The sequence below is a fragment of the Schistocerca gregaria genome, chromosome 4 (genome assembly GCF_023897955.1).
Source record: "Schistocerca gregaria isolate iqSchGreg1 chromosome 4, iqSchGreg1.2, whole genome shotgun sequence".
Lineage (NCBI taxonomy): Eukaryota > Metazoa > Arthropoda > Insecta > Orthoptera > Acrididae > Schistocerca > Schistocerca gregaria.
In genome coordinates this window covers 594571680-594586003 of record NC_064923.1, presented here as the reverse complement: position 1 = coordinate 594586003, position 14324 = coordinate 594571680, and positions in this window count along the sequence as shown.

The window sequence follows — 14324 nt, the reverse complement described above, 5'->3', positions numbered from 1 at the left end:
GTGGCGTAGTCGTGGTCATTTGATTGCTTAGTTCGTAAGTGAGTGTTCATATATCGCAGCTCAATCTAGCGCTGGTGACGCAACTCTTCAGTCGCATATTGCTGTTTTACTTGTGTCAACTCTATACGTCCAGATATTAGCAGTTGGATGGATAGGGTGTGTGCGTGCTGTGTGCGGGCGCAGGAGGAACTGGCCGTGGTTCGCGAGCAGTTGAGCGTGCTGTTGGCCACGGCCAGCCGCCTTCAGGCTGCTGTCTCGAGGTGCAGCGACGGCGGAGGGTCTGGTGCGTCGCTTGAGACACCACAGGTGTCGCTTGCTGCGTCCGCTGACTCAGCCGCCGAGGCACCTTATAGTGTACCAGGCGCGTTGGGGCCGTCCTCACCTCAGCGTGAGTGGCGGACTGCAACGCGTTTGCGTTGCTCGAGGCGGAGGGTCAATGTGGAGGCCGGCCGGCTGGCCTTGCCCGTTCATCCTGCCAGTGGGCAGGTGGCCGCTCCTTCAGCAGAGCCCAAGCAGGCACATGGGAGCTAAGGCTTGCTGGTTATTGGGAGCTCTAACGTTAGGCAGGTGATGGAGCCCTTAGAGAAATAGCGTACAGGGCTGGAAATAATTCCAACGTACACTCGGTTTGTCGGCTGGGGGGCCTCATCCAAGATGTGGAGGTGGCCTTGCCTGCGGCTATCGAGCGTATGGGGTGCAGTCGTCTGTAAGTAGTTGCTCACGTCAGCACCAATGATGCCTGTTGCTTGGGTTCTGAGGCGATCCTCATTTCGTACAGGCGGCTGGCGGATTTAGTGAAGACCGCTGGCCACGCTCATGGGGTACAAGCAGAGCTCTCTATTTGCAGCATCGTTCCCAGAGTGGATCTGATTACTTTGTTTTGGAGCCGAGTGGAGGGTCTCAACCAGAGGCTTCGTCTACTCTGTGACGGTCTTGGCTGCAGATTTCTAGACTTGCGCTATTGGGTAGGGAATTGCAGGACGCCCTAGATAGGTCAGGGGTGCACAACACAAAGGAAGCGGCTACTCGGGTAGCAGAGCACTTGTGGCGTGCGCATGGTTTTTTTTTTTTTTTTTTTTTTTTTTTTTTAGGCTAGGCAGTAGTGCGAGGTGTCCTGATGAACACTCACCAGTCGACGTGCAGGCAGGGAAATCAGGACGCGCTCAGTGTAAAGATACTTCAGCTATCAAGATATCAGCAGTAAATTTTCAGAGTCTTCGGAATAAAGATCCTGAATTTACTGCCCTCCACACAAATTGTTGACGGGACTGAGACCTGGCTGAACCCTGAGATAGGAAGTTCTGAAATATTTAGTGAGGGTTGGAACGTGTATCGGAAAGACTGATTAGACAGCGTAGGAGGTGGTGTCTTCATTGCAGTTGGCAAAAATATTGTGTATACTGAGGTCGAAGTAGAGTGTGATTGTGAAGTTATCTGGACAAGTTTAACAGGGCTATGAGACATAAAGTTAATTGTTGGGTGTTATTACCGGCCACCAGGTTCCACCGTGACAGTTCTAGAAACATTCAAAGGGAGTCTACACTCTGTATCGCGGAAGTATTAGTCGGAGGCGACTTCAACCTACCTAGTATAGACTGGAATGCCTATGCATTCATTACAGGTGGTACAGACAAGCCGTCGTGTGTATTACTTTTGAACAAATTATCCGAAAATGTATTGAGCAGCTAAATCGACAGCCAACGCGTAATGGAAATATTTTAGATCTGGTAGCCACGAACAGACCAGACCTCATCGACGGTATCAGTGTTGAGACAGGGATTAGTAAGCATGATGTTGTCATTACGACCATGGTTACGAAAGTTAAAAAGTCGGTCAATAAAGCTAGGAGAGAATTCTTACTAGCAGAATAGTAGTTGTTAGCATCCCACTTAGTAAATGAATCGACTTCATTTACTTCCGGCACGATGGAAGTGAAAGAATTATGGGCAAATTTTAAACACATTGTAAATCACGCATTGGACAAGTACGTGCCGAAAAAGTGGGTTACGGAAGGAAAAGACCCACCGTGGTTTAACGGCGCAATTCGGAGAATACCCAGGAAGCAAATACAGTTGCACTCGCGGTATAAGCCAGATCTGGAGAGTGAGGACAGGCAAAAGTTAGTAAAGATTCCTGCTGCTCCAAAAAGAGCGATGCACAAAGCATGCAACCACTACCTCGTACCTTAGCAAAAGATCTTGTTGAAAACCCAAGGAAATTCTGGTCTTACGTAAAATCGGTAAGCGGGTCGACGGCTTCCACCCAGTCACTCACTGATCAGTCTGGCGTGGCAACGAAAGACAGCAAAAAGAATGCTGAAATTTTAAATATAGCATTTGAGAAATCTTTCACGCAGAAGGATCGTACAAACATACCGCCGTTTGAGTCTCGTACAGATTCACGTATGGAGGACATAGTGATAGACATCCTTGGGGTTGTGAAGCAGCTGAATGGGTTGAAAATAAATAAATCTCCAGGTCCTGATGGGATTCCAATTCGGTTTTACAGACAGTACTCTACTGCATTGGCTCCTTACTTAGCTTGCATTTATCGCGAATCACTTGCCCAACGTAAAGTCCCGAGCAACTGGAGAAAGCGCAGGTGAGGCCTGTATATAAGAAGAATAGAAGGACGGATCCTCAAAATTACAGACCAATATCCTTAACATTGGTTTGTTGCAGGATTCTCGAACATATTCTCAGTTCGAATATAATGAATTTCCTTGAGACAGAGAAGTTTCTGTCCATGCATCAGCACGGCTTTAGAAAGCATCGCTCCTGCGAAACGCAACTCGCCCTTTTTTCACATGATATGTTCATCGCAGGTGAGGGTGTCATCTGGAGTGCCCCAGGGAAGCGTGGTAGGTCCGCTGTTGTTTTCTGTCTACATAAATGATCTTTTGGATAGGGTGGATAGCAATGTGCGGCTGTTTGCTGACGATGCAGTGATGTACGGGAAGGTGTCGTCGCTGAGTGACTGTAGGAGGACACAAGATGACTTGGACAGGATTTGTGATTGGTGTAAGGAATGGCAGACAACTCTAACTATAGATAAATGTAAATTAATGCAGATGAATAGGGAAAGGAATCCTGTAAAGTTTGAATACTCCATTAGTAGTGTAGCGCTTGATACAGTCACGTCGATTAAATATTTGGGCGTAATATTGCAGAGCGATATGAAGTGGGACAAGCATGTAATGGCAGTTGTGGGGAAGACGGATAGTCGTCTTCGGTTCATTGGTAGAATTTTGGGAAGATGTCGTTCATCTCTAAAGGAGACCACTTATAAAACGCTAATACGACCTATTCTTGAGTACTGCTCGAGCGTTTGGGATCCCTATCAGGTCGGATTGAGGGAGGACATAGAAGCAATTCAGAGGCGGGCTACTACATTTGTTATTGGTAGGTTTGATCATCACTCGACTGTTACGGAAATGCTTCAGGAGTTCGGATGGAAGTCTCTAGAGGAAAGGAAGCGTTCTTTTCGTGAATCGCTACTGAGGAAATTTAGAGAACCAGCATTTGAGGCTGAATGCAGTAGAATTTTACTGCTGCCAACTTAAATTTCGCGGAAAGACCACAAAGATAAGAGAGATTAGGGCTCGTGCAGAGACATATAGGCACTCATTTTTCCCTTGTTCTGTTTGTGAGTGGAACAGGGAGAGCTGTCGTGCAAGGTACCCTCCACCACACACCGTATGGTGGATTGCGGAGTATGTATGTAGATGTAGATGTTAATAGTTGCCTCTTGGCGAAAGAAAGAAAACGGCAGTTGTCAGTAGATACACTCTGTATCGGAGTCAGTCAGGCACGTTTCGGGCACATTTTCGCGAAGTATATTCCATTTTTCCATTATTACTAACCCACATTGAAATCACCTTTTCACACCCAGGACACCCGAGCTGCAGGGGGTCGAAGAAGGCACTAACCAAAAAGATTAGCATAGTACTGACTATATCACGGATTGTGTACGAGAAAGGTAAAGCGATCTTGCAGGGTCGTTCAAAATTCAAGAAGACTTATCTCCATCACGGGTCAAGTAAGAGATCGGAAGGCCTTTTTCCCACTTTACCGCGCTTGTCTTCGTATGTAGGAAATAAGTCACATCTGGGACCAGAAGTGTCTTCAGTGCAATAGCATCTGAAGCCGTACGTATTGTACAAGAAAGATATGCATTTTCTGAATCACCTACGGAACCTCTGCAGAAGATCCACACGTCACTTGATGTTCATCGGCGTACGGCGTGTGGTAATGGGAGCAAAGAGGGGAATCTGTCATGTTCATGGCACGTAGACGAAGGTGTGTCACGTATTTTCCATTAACAACGAGGTACCAGGTCGCACGAGCGTTAGTGTCGAAGAGGCCATGTTGCACACAACGCTAGACGACGGACAGGCGTTTGTAGGATATCAGCTTTCCACAGCACTCCGAGTATCATTTCTCGTTATTAGGCCATAAATAACGGGCCGTAGCGTTCCTGGTAGTAGGCAAGAATGGATATAACTGTATTCGATGAAAACGGTCCTGAGAAGCGAGAGAGAGGAAGAAATATGGGCTACTGCAACGGCTGGCACTCAGGAGGGAGGGGCCAGTTCATCAATCAGGCTTCTCGTTAAGCCGGTTCGGCGTCGGGCCCATGGTTTAACCATCGTATTTCCGTAAATGGCGGTTGCTCTCGCATGAACGTTGAGAAGGCCGAGGCCGCCGTCTCGAGGAGGAAGAATTAGCGTGTCGTTTCGGACTTTGATGATGCCATCCGCACTTAGAAAGTAGCCTAACGCCGCCACCGATAAAATCTGTGCCAGATCCGTTAGTCGCGAAGCCAGATGAGTGTAAATTTCCACACGTTGTATCACGTCCAGTGCTCTCAGGATTTAGCCACGGGCGTTCGTGCGGATAGCCTGAAGAAAGCGTTTATCCTTAAATGAGACACTTCGCTGTAGGTCACACGTGAAGGCGATCCCCAAACATTTAAGCTTCTCCATTAATGACAACGCACACTTCCTGTGGGAAGACCTCTGCCAACGAACACAGCACCAGATTTCGTCAGGTTCGCAAGGCTCCCTGCGGCAGTCCCATATTGGTTGTTCCATTCCAGTGCCTTTCGCCGTTCATCATCTGATAGAACCAATAACACCAGTTCATCTACGTGTGCACATCAGATGGACGCATGCTGCCTCATTGTGATCCCTGTCAACCGGCTCCTCAAACCGTGTAACAGTGGCTAAAGGACGATGGCGTAAAGGAGCATCGACAATGAACATCCCTGGTGGACCGACCGCATGACTAACAGGGAGCGCCACACGGCCTTTGACCAGTAGTGTCCAGCACTAGAGATGGGTATTTCGCGAACGAACGGTTGCAAAGGAACGGTTCACCAAGATGAACGAAAGGACCGAGGAACGAATTCCGAGGAACGATCGGTTAATAGTTCACTTCGGTCGCGGCGGTCTACTTACATTCCCGGGAATGAGGAACTATCGATTCATAGTTCACTAGTTCACACTAGTTCACCCATTTTACATGTGTTCTAAACTGTTCTTGCACTTGGCTCTAGCTATTCAGCGTCCACGATCGGTAATCAAAAAGTAATTTATAGTTATGTAAATTACATAAAAATTACGTTGTACGTATTAGGTACCTCTTTTCAGGTATCAGCGTATCAGCTCACTTCATTATATCGATAAACAGCAGAAGACGTACTTATAACAAGGCAAGTTTTTGGTTATATATATATATTTTTTGGTTTCATCGACTTGATTTAGCAACTAACTTTCAATAATTTTTCTTAATTTTTAGTGTAATAAAATTCATATAAAGCGATTTTTGTGTATCTTTCATATACAGAACATTACATTTAGGAAGGCTTTAATTATTATTGCATTACCTGCTAGTGTGGTTGTGGGTAATTTTGGCTCAGTAGGAAAAGCGGTGCCTCTCCATTTGAAAAGACATAGATTGCCATAAAATCGTATTTACTTAGTATCTCAAAAACATTTGTTCAGAAGGAGCTTTCAAACAAAAAACTTTATTACTGTGAATTTAATTATTATTATTGCTGCATTAACCTTAATAATGCAACATAAAAGCCTAATTTTTAGTAAGCACGTGACACGTATAATGACAGAACCACATTTTATTTTATGCTTCCGTAAACTCTCTGCTTCGCCTACGAACTCAGAGACAACGTGAAGTATATATAGGGTGTAAACGATTATTGTTTAGAATGCAGCATAGCTATGTAGTGGAAGTCGAAACGAATAACTTTATACAAGACACTTGTGGTCTATTAAGATGGGAAACAGCCACCAACAGGTTTACAACACTACATGAGCTACATCCCTTACGCGTCGCCGGCCGGAGTGACCGACCATTTCTAGGCGCTACAGTCTGGAACCGCCCGACTGGTACGGTCGCAGGTTCAAATCCTGCCTCAGGCATGGATGTGTGTGATGTCCTTAGGCTAGTTAGGTTTAAGTAGTTCTAAGTTCTAGGGGGCTGATGACCTCAGCTGTTAAGTCCCGTAGTGCTCAGAGCCATTTGAACCATTTGAGCCTTGCGCGTCGCGTGAGATTTTCATGTTCTCTTCTCCAGCTCTCTACACATCGTCATAGATTGTTTTGCAATTTTTGCTTGCATTGGCTTGTTATTTCTTCACTTCCTAATTATTACATGTTTGTCTGTTTGTTGTATCTACTCGTCACAGGCAACAAATCGTCCGTAATTGGCGAGCAGTCTGTACTCGGGGCCGGTTTTCCATGCGACACCCTATATTATTTCCCAACGATGAACCACACAACGCTAGAGTTGGCTAAACGAGAGGTTCTGCAGAATCACAGAAATTACATCTGAAAGTGTGTAAGAATTCTGTAATGAATAAAAACTCTATGCTCCAGGGAGGAGCCCCCTCTTGGTGCCCTCCATCCTTCAGTCACCTACACTACTAATTTTCAGTTTTTCATAAGAACCATATACCAAACAGAAATGAACGTTGAACGAATAAAAATCAACCGTTCCCAAAAAAGAATGATCAGAAGTGAACTAGTTCCCAAGGATGAACTAGTTTACTCATCTCTACTCCCGACGTGGCATCTCGGAGGAGTCTCAAGGGTTGGGGAAGGCCATCCGTCATACCACTTTCTCTAGAAAGTCAGAGCTCACTCTATCAAAGGTATGATCAGAATTTACTGTCACTACTACACCGCGCCTGCGGCAAGGTTGCTGACACGGCTATGATGTCACAGTAATCACTGAGCAGCGTCTGAATTTTACTGTCACCACCAAAGCAAGTTTTATCCATACAAATGACATGAGGGACAACGCGCCGCGTAAAAGTCTTGAAGTCACTATTTAACATGACCAGTGACCGTTAATGTCTAGCTTCCCGGCCCCCAAGTGGCTTGGAGACCAGGAGAAGCTGGCCTTCTATGGTTTCAGTGGAAGGGGAAGGTCAGGGTTCATCAGTTCTTCATACATAGCTGACCGGCGTGAGGCCATGACGTCGTGGAATGTGCAGTAAAACTCCAGCAGAAAGTCGTCAGGACGTCGGGCCTTGATTGACACATCCTTATGGAAAGCATCAGTGGCGACATCAGCCTTAATCATTTCTGTGAGAATCTCCAAAGCAGCCCGGTCAAGCAGTCCTGTGAACGACATCATTCATTACCGCAGATTTCTGGTCCTTTGTTGCATACAATGGTTTTTAGTGATCCACAAAAGCGTTGGCGATATCGTTGGAAATCTGCGGTAAGCTCCTATGGGACAAATTGCTGAGGTCATCGGTACTTAGGTTTACTCACTATTTAATCTAACTTAAACTAACTTACGCTAAGGACATCACACGCACCCATGCCCGAGGGAGGACTCGAACCTCCTACGAGAGGAGCCGCGCGAACGGTGGCAAGGCGCCTCATACCCCACGGCTACCGCACGCGGCTGCGATATCATTCCGGGGCTTCGATCAGCGACCATCTGACATGTCAACGGCGCTGACCAACTTTCTCCGACACCGTTGCTACTCCCGGTTAATAAGATGCATGGACGGGGGTTCTCCTCTTGCATGTAAGTATGCTATTGTGTCCTCAAGGTGGCGACGCCTAAGAGAAGTTATCTTCGCCTTAATCCGTTAAATTTTATCCTGTCGTTGGACAGAGGGCGCATGGTCTGAACGTTCACGGAGAATTGGGAAATAATATTCCATGGTATGTCGCTGCCACAGCAGTTTGTCACGGTTGTAATTCATCAACGAACGATGTAAACCATAATGAGATTTTACTCTGTAGCAGAGCGTGCGCTGATCTGAAACTTTCTGGCAGATTAAAACTGTATGCCGAACCGGGACCTTTGCCTTTCGCGGGCAAGTGTTCTACCAACTGAGTTACCCAAGCACGACGCACGCCCCGTCCTCACAGCTTTACTTCTGCCAGTACCTCGCCTCCTACCTTCCAAAGCTCTTCTGCGAACCTTGCAGAACTAGCACTCCTCAAAGAAAGGATTTGCGGAGACAGGGCTTAGCCACAGCCTGGGGGATGTTTCCAGAATGAGATTTTCTCTCTGCAGCGGAGTGTGCGCTGATATGAAACTTCCTGGCAGGTTAAAACTGTGTGCCCGACCAAGAGTCGAACTCGGGACCTTTGGCATTCGAGGGCAAGTGTCTAGCAACTGAGCTAACCAAGCACGACTCACGCTCCGTCCTCACAGCTTTACTTCTGCCAGTAACTGGCCTCCTACCTTCCAAAGTTTACAGAAGCTCTCCTGCGAACCTGCCAGGAATTTTCGATGTAAACCATGTTTGGTGCAGTCGAGCCACCACCGGAGAGTTGAAGGATACGCTGGAATGCGCCTCACAGAGTTGTTCCACGTCATCTCTACAACCTGCGTGCATTCCGGATTCTTGAGATGGGCTACATTCAGCTTCCACGAGCTTCGATACCGCTACACCTTCTGCCTCTAGATGGAAACAGTGCAAATGTACGTGATATGGTCGGAGAGAACGTCAAGCACGGCAGTTACGAGTCCTTGGGAAAAATGCACTGCCAAGCCGAGTTACTGAAAGGCTGGTGCCATACGTATATCCACGGCGATCGTCATGCACGTGGTCCCAAGCTTCGGTCATGTCTAGTTCATGTGTGAACAGCATCTGGTGAAACGACGATGTTGGTCCTTCTGCGACAACATACGACTGAAGCCTCCGCCAAGAATAATACGGTTGTAGCGGCCCACAAACGGGTAATCACTTCTGAATAGAATCGCGAGCGTTCCCGTCGTTTGACTGTGCCCGAGGGAGCTTAAACACTGATAATTTGAGCACCATGGAAGACCACAACAAGTCCCTTAACCGATAGTATGTAAGCTACTTTGTCTATCTCAGTGTCTTCTTTCAAAAGTATAGCCGTCCCACTACCACTGTCAACACAAGGCGATACGGAGATATGAGACATTGGCATAAATAGCAGGAAGCGTTGCTCGGCGAACTTCCTGCAGGAGAGGAATGACGAGGTTCGACGCCCTGAACGTTACGCGGAGCAGTTAGTTTGACAGGTATGCCAATGGTGTGTAAGTAGGCTGTTTAGAGTTTTTGTTGGTGACATGGTGTCAGACCCACCATGGAATATTTTGCTATTGTAGTGTTGGGCAGTTGGATGTGAACAGAACGTAGCGGTGCGCAGTTGGAGGTGAGCCGCCAGCAGTGGTGGATGTGGGGAGAGAAATGGCAGTATTTTCAGAGCGGACGGTCCAGAAAGAGTAAATTTGCAAATTTGCAAGACTCGAAGTCATATATATATATATATATATATACTCCTGGAAATGGAAAAAAGAACACATTGACACCGGTGTGTCAGACCCACCATACTTGCTCCGGACACTGCGAGAGGGCTGTACAATCAATGATCACACGCACGGCACAGCGAACACACCAGGAACCGCGGTGTTGGCCGTCGAATGGCGCTAGCTGCGCAGCATTTGTGCACCGCCGCCGTCAGTGTCAGCCAATTTGCCGTGGCATACGGAGCTCCATCGCAGTCTTTAACACTGGTAGCATGCCGCGACAGCGTGGACGTGAACCGTGTGTGCAGTTGACGGACTTTGAGCGAGGGCGTATAGTGGGCATGCGGGAGGCCGGGTGGACGTACCGCCGAATTGCTCAACACGTGGGGCGTGAGGTCTCCACAGCGCCAAACACGCATACGACCATCATTGGCACCAAGGCAGAAGCGACTCTCATCGCTGAAGACGACACGTCTCCATTCGTCCCTCCATTCACGCCTGTCGCGACACCACTGGAGGCGGGCTGCACGATGTTGGGGCGTGTGCGGAAGACGGCCTAACGGTGTGCGGGACCGTAGCCCAGCTTCATGGAGACGGTTGCGAATGGTCCTCGCCGATACCCCAGGAGCAACAGTGTCCCTAATTTGCTGGGAAGTGGCGGTGCGGTGCCCTACGGCACTGCGTAGGATCCTACGGTCTTGGCGTGCATCCGTGCGTCGCTGCGGTCCGGTCCCAGGTCGACGGGCACGTGCACCATCCGCCGACCACTGGCGACAACATCGATGTACTGTGGAGACCTCACGCCCCACGTGTTGAGCAATTCGGCGGTACGTCCACCCGGCCTCCCGCATGCCCACTATACGCCCTCGCTCAAAGTCCGTCAACTGCACGTACGGTTCACGTCCACGCTGTCGCGGCATGCTACCAGTGTTAAAGACTGCGATGGAGCTCCGTATGCCACGGCAAACTGGCTGACACTGACGGCGGCGGTGCACAAATGCTGCGCAGCTAGCGCCATTCGACGGCCAACACCGCGGTTCCTGGTGTGTCCGCTGTGCGTGCGCGTGATAATTGCTTGTACAGCCCTCTCGCAGTGTCCGGAGCAAGTATGGTGGGTCTGACACACCGGTGTCAATGTGTTCTTTTTTCCATCTCCTATATATATGTATATACACTATTAAGGTAAATACATTGTTTGTTCTCTATCAAAATCTTTCATTTGCTAAGTGTGCCTATCAGTAGTTAGAGCCTTCAGTAGTTAGAATCTTTTATTTAGCTGACAGTATTGGTGCTCGCTGTATTGCAGTAGGTTGAGTAACGAAGATTTTTGTGATAAGTGAGTCATGAAAGACGTTAAGGGAGTCAATAACGTGAGCTTGTCACGGAATTGTGACAACTGAGACCGTTATTGGGGCAGGAAGAGCAGCAGCGAACATGAATGTTGTCCCAGCACGCAGCACACCCCCGTCCACTACCGCTGTCGATTAGCAGCCGTGGGTTGGAGCAGCAGCATTCGCCGCTGTCACTGCGATTGATGTTTCGTCTTCTCGATTACGAAGGCGTTGTTACGTCTGCGGCAGAACAGTGCTGTTGGCTCAGCTCCTGTTCGTCGTCCATGGGCACAGTGTTTGGTGCGTGCGGTGATGAGTACACCTGCGACGTGGGGCAGATTGATACTTCCACCATATAATCGTCCATCTGGAAATAGCCTTAGTTAATGTGATTTTTGTCGGCTTGAGACTGTGTTCTATAGGTGTCAGATCGGGTGATCCACCTTTCCGACTCTCTTCGTCGACCATTTGTTGCTCAGGTGATCTTTAGTGTTGAAGATACCCTGGGATTCTGATGGTAAGGCACGAAAGCATCGGTAGGCACAACCACAGAGTCAAGGGCCATCCCCTGCACCAACATTGGTCACCACTGCACAAGACAGGCGGTGGTCGGGTGGGCAAGGCCGTGGTCGTCGTTCCGTCCGCAACACCCTGAGGCACTACCGGAGACGGCGATGGTCCAGTAGTAGGAGCCAGCAGTGATCGCGGTCGGAGGTCGCTTAGGAGAACCTCGCCAAAATTCAGCTGTAGGGTCGATCGGGCGGTCGTGGCCTGCTGATCCCCAGGCGGTAACCGTTCGATTCTGCGTTGCATACAGCTGGAGTGGAGGTGTCCTTCTTGGCCATATCCCGAGCACGAGTGGCGGAATTTAAGACCACTTCTAGTTGCACATAGAATTCTGTCACATACTTCTTTATAGGTCAGTTCCACGTACACCATACTGGTCACTATAGATACGCTCATACCAGCATGATCGTTTCAATCAGTCTTTATTTCATCCCTGATAAACTATTCTATTTCAAGTGCTTTTGGTCGAGCACATTCAGCTGAGAAGCTAAGACGGCAGAATCACATAAGCAACTAGGCGAGCGAGCTGTGCGGCGAGGACGCGAACAAGATGTTCGTGCCGCTATCCTGCAGAAGAGCGACTGTGTCTAGGCCATGGTGGTCATGCCAGTCAGCTGTATACTTGATGTAAATGGGACCCTAATTTTCTTTGAGTCTTTCAGCAACTGAGTCGGTAACAGGTACCAACCATTAATGTATTGCAGTTATGGAATATAAGCGCTATCCATACTAACTTGCTGCACCTACCTACAGTCCGCAGCTAGTGGTCGTGCGGTAGCGTTCTCGCTTCCCCCGCCCGGCTTCCCGGGCTCGATTCCCGGCAGGCTCATTGATTTTGTCTGCCTCGTGATGACTGAGTGTGGTGTGCTGCCCTTAGTTTAGTTAGGTTTAAGTAGTTCTCAGTTCTAGGGAACTTATGACCATAGATGTTAAGTCCCATAGTGCTCAGAGCCATTTTGACCAACGACCTACATGAATTTGACTAAAAGATAAACTACTTTGAACAGCAACAAATAAACTACCATCAACCGAATGTAGCCCATCATTTCTGAACATCCTTAGGAGCTTAGAAAAAAAATTCAGCAGAACGTATCTCCGGCTTTAACCATCTTTCAATGACTATAACGATTTGTGCTTCAGTCCCTTATACAAGTGCTTGCAACCCTGCTTTTCCATAACGAAATTACAATTAAATTTATAGTACCAATTTTTCTTTGGTCTACCGCCGTCCTGCGCAGGAACTGCACCCTTTGAGACTGTACCACTGTTTGTACTTTCCTGACACCCTCCAACCTGCAAAGTGAGCAGAGTGAGCCAGGGTGTGCTACAGGGTCTCGTTTCAGAACTCTGTCCTAGGAGGAAAATAGCATGAAACCTAGGTCTTTTCTGTAAGTTCCTTAACTAGACTTTCTTAAAAACAACTACTGTGTGCATTGTGCCCTAAGCTGCCTCTACATAGAGGTGACAGTGCAGAGGGTGAGAAATCATTTGCCAAAATCTTGTTTCAATATCTGAAGCCGTTTGCGATATACATGAATTTTGTGAATATTTCTTTCCGCATTTTTCGCTGGTGTGCGAGTTCGTGGCGAAGTGCCTTACCTACAATCCTTTTCCTCGCGATTGGTGATGGATAAAATAACCTTCCAAGTTTAAAGAATAATTCAATATATTAACTGCATTTCATATGCAGCAATAAGTGACCTAACAAGCACGAAACCAAATTCGTATCGGCCTCTATTTTTCATAGCGAAGTTTCCGAATTCTAGCAGTAGTGTACTTAATCCTGAAATATTGCAATAAATATGTTCAGTAATGAAATGACACGTAGTTCTTCATGAAGCTTAGGAATGGAGCCATTAAGTGTGCGACAGTCAACTTCTTTGCCGAATAGTTTCGGCTGGCAGACGCGTAATGTACTCTTTGGTCCCGAGGATTAACTGAGATTACCTGAAAGTCCCCACACTATAGGTTGCGATGTCAGACGCCAAACATGACTTCTGACTGGCCAGCGCAGGTAGCAATCACATAACCGTACTTGGTCTCCGAGAAAAACTGCTATTCGATGGAAACAGATCCGTGCAGAACAGCTGGCAAGTACTTGCGCACGCCGACAACTAAGCTTGCACAGTAACTCCGTGTGAGGCGGATTTCATAGGCGCTAAGCAAATCTTTCGTTCTGCAGACAAGTTCGTCTGGAAATTTACTGGCAGATTTAAACGAGAAATTTGAGATTCTCGCAGCGTATTAAATTTTCAAGCATCTTATCGGTGTCTAACTGAGTGACGTCTACGATAACGTCCAATATTTCGGTACGCGAACAGGTTCATCATATTTAATGTAAAAGGGTGAGTGCAGTGGAAGGAAATTAGTACCAAAGACAGTAGCAGCTGCTCCAGGCAAGATCCGTAATATGACACATGCAGAAAGAAAACAAACACACACAAATTTCATCACTCATCCGATTCATGGCTTGTCGATACTGTAGTGTCTTTCTCATATATCTTTCTTGATAACTATTCCTGTGAAAAGTGACTTCGAGGTAAGGTAAGTCAGATGACAAACTTTCAGGGTCTGACACGCTGTGGGCCCTGTAAACCAAGACACGAAGTTTTCCTTTACGTCGAATAGGCCGGTGACAACTACAAGTCTGAAGATAGGA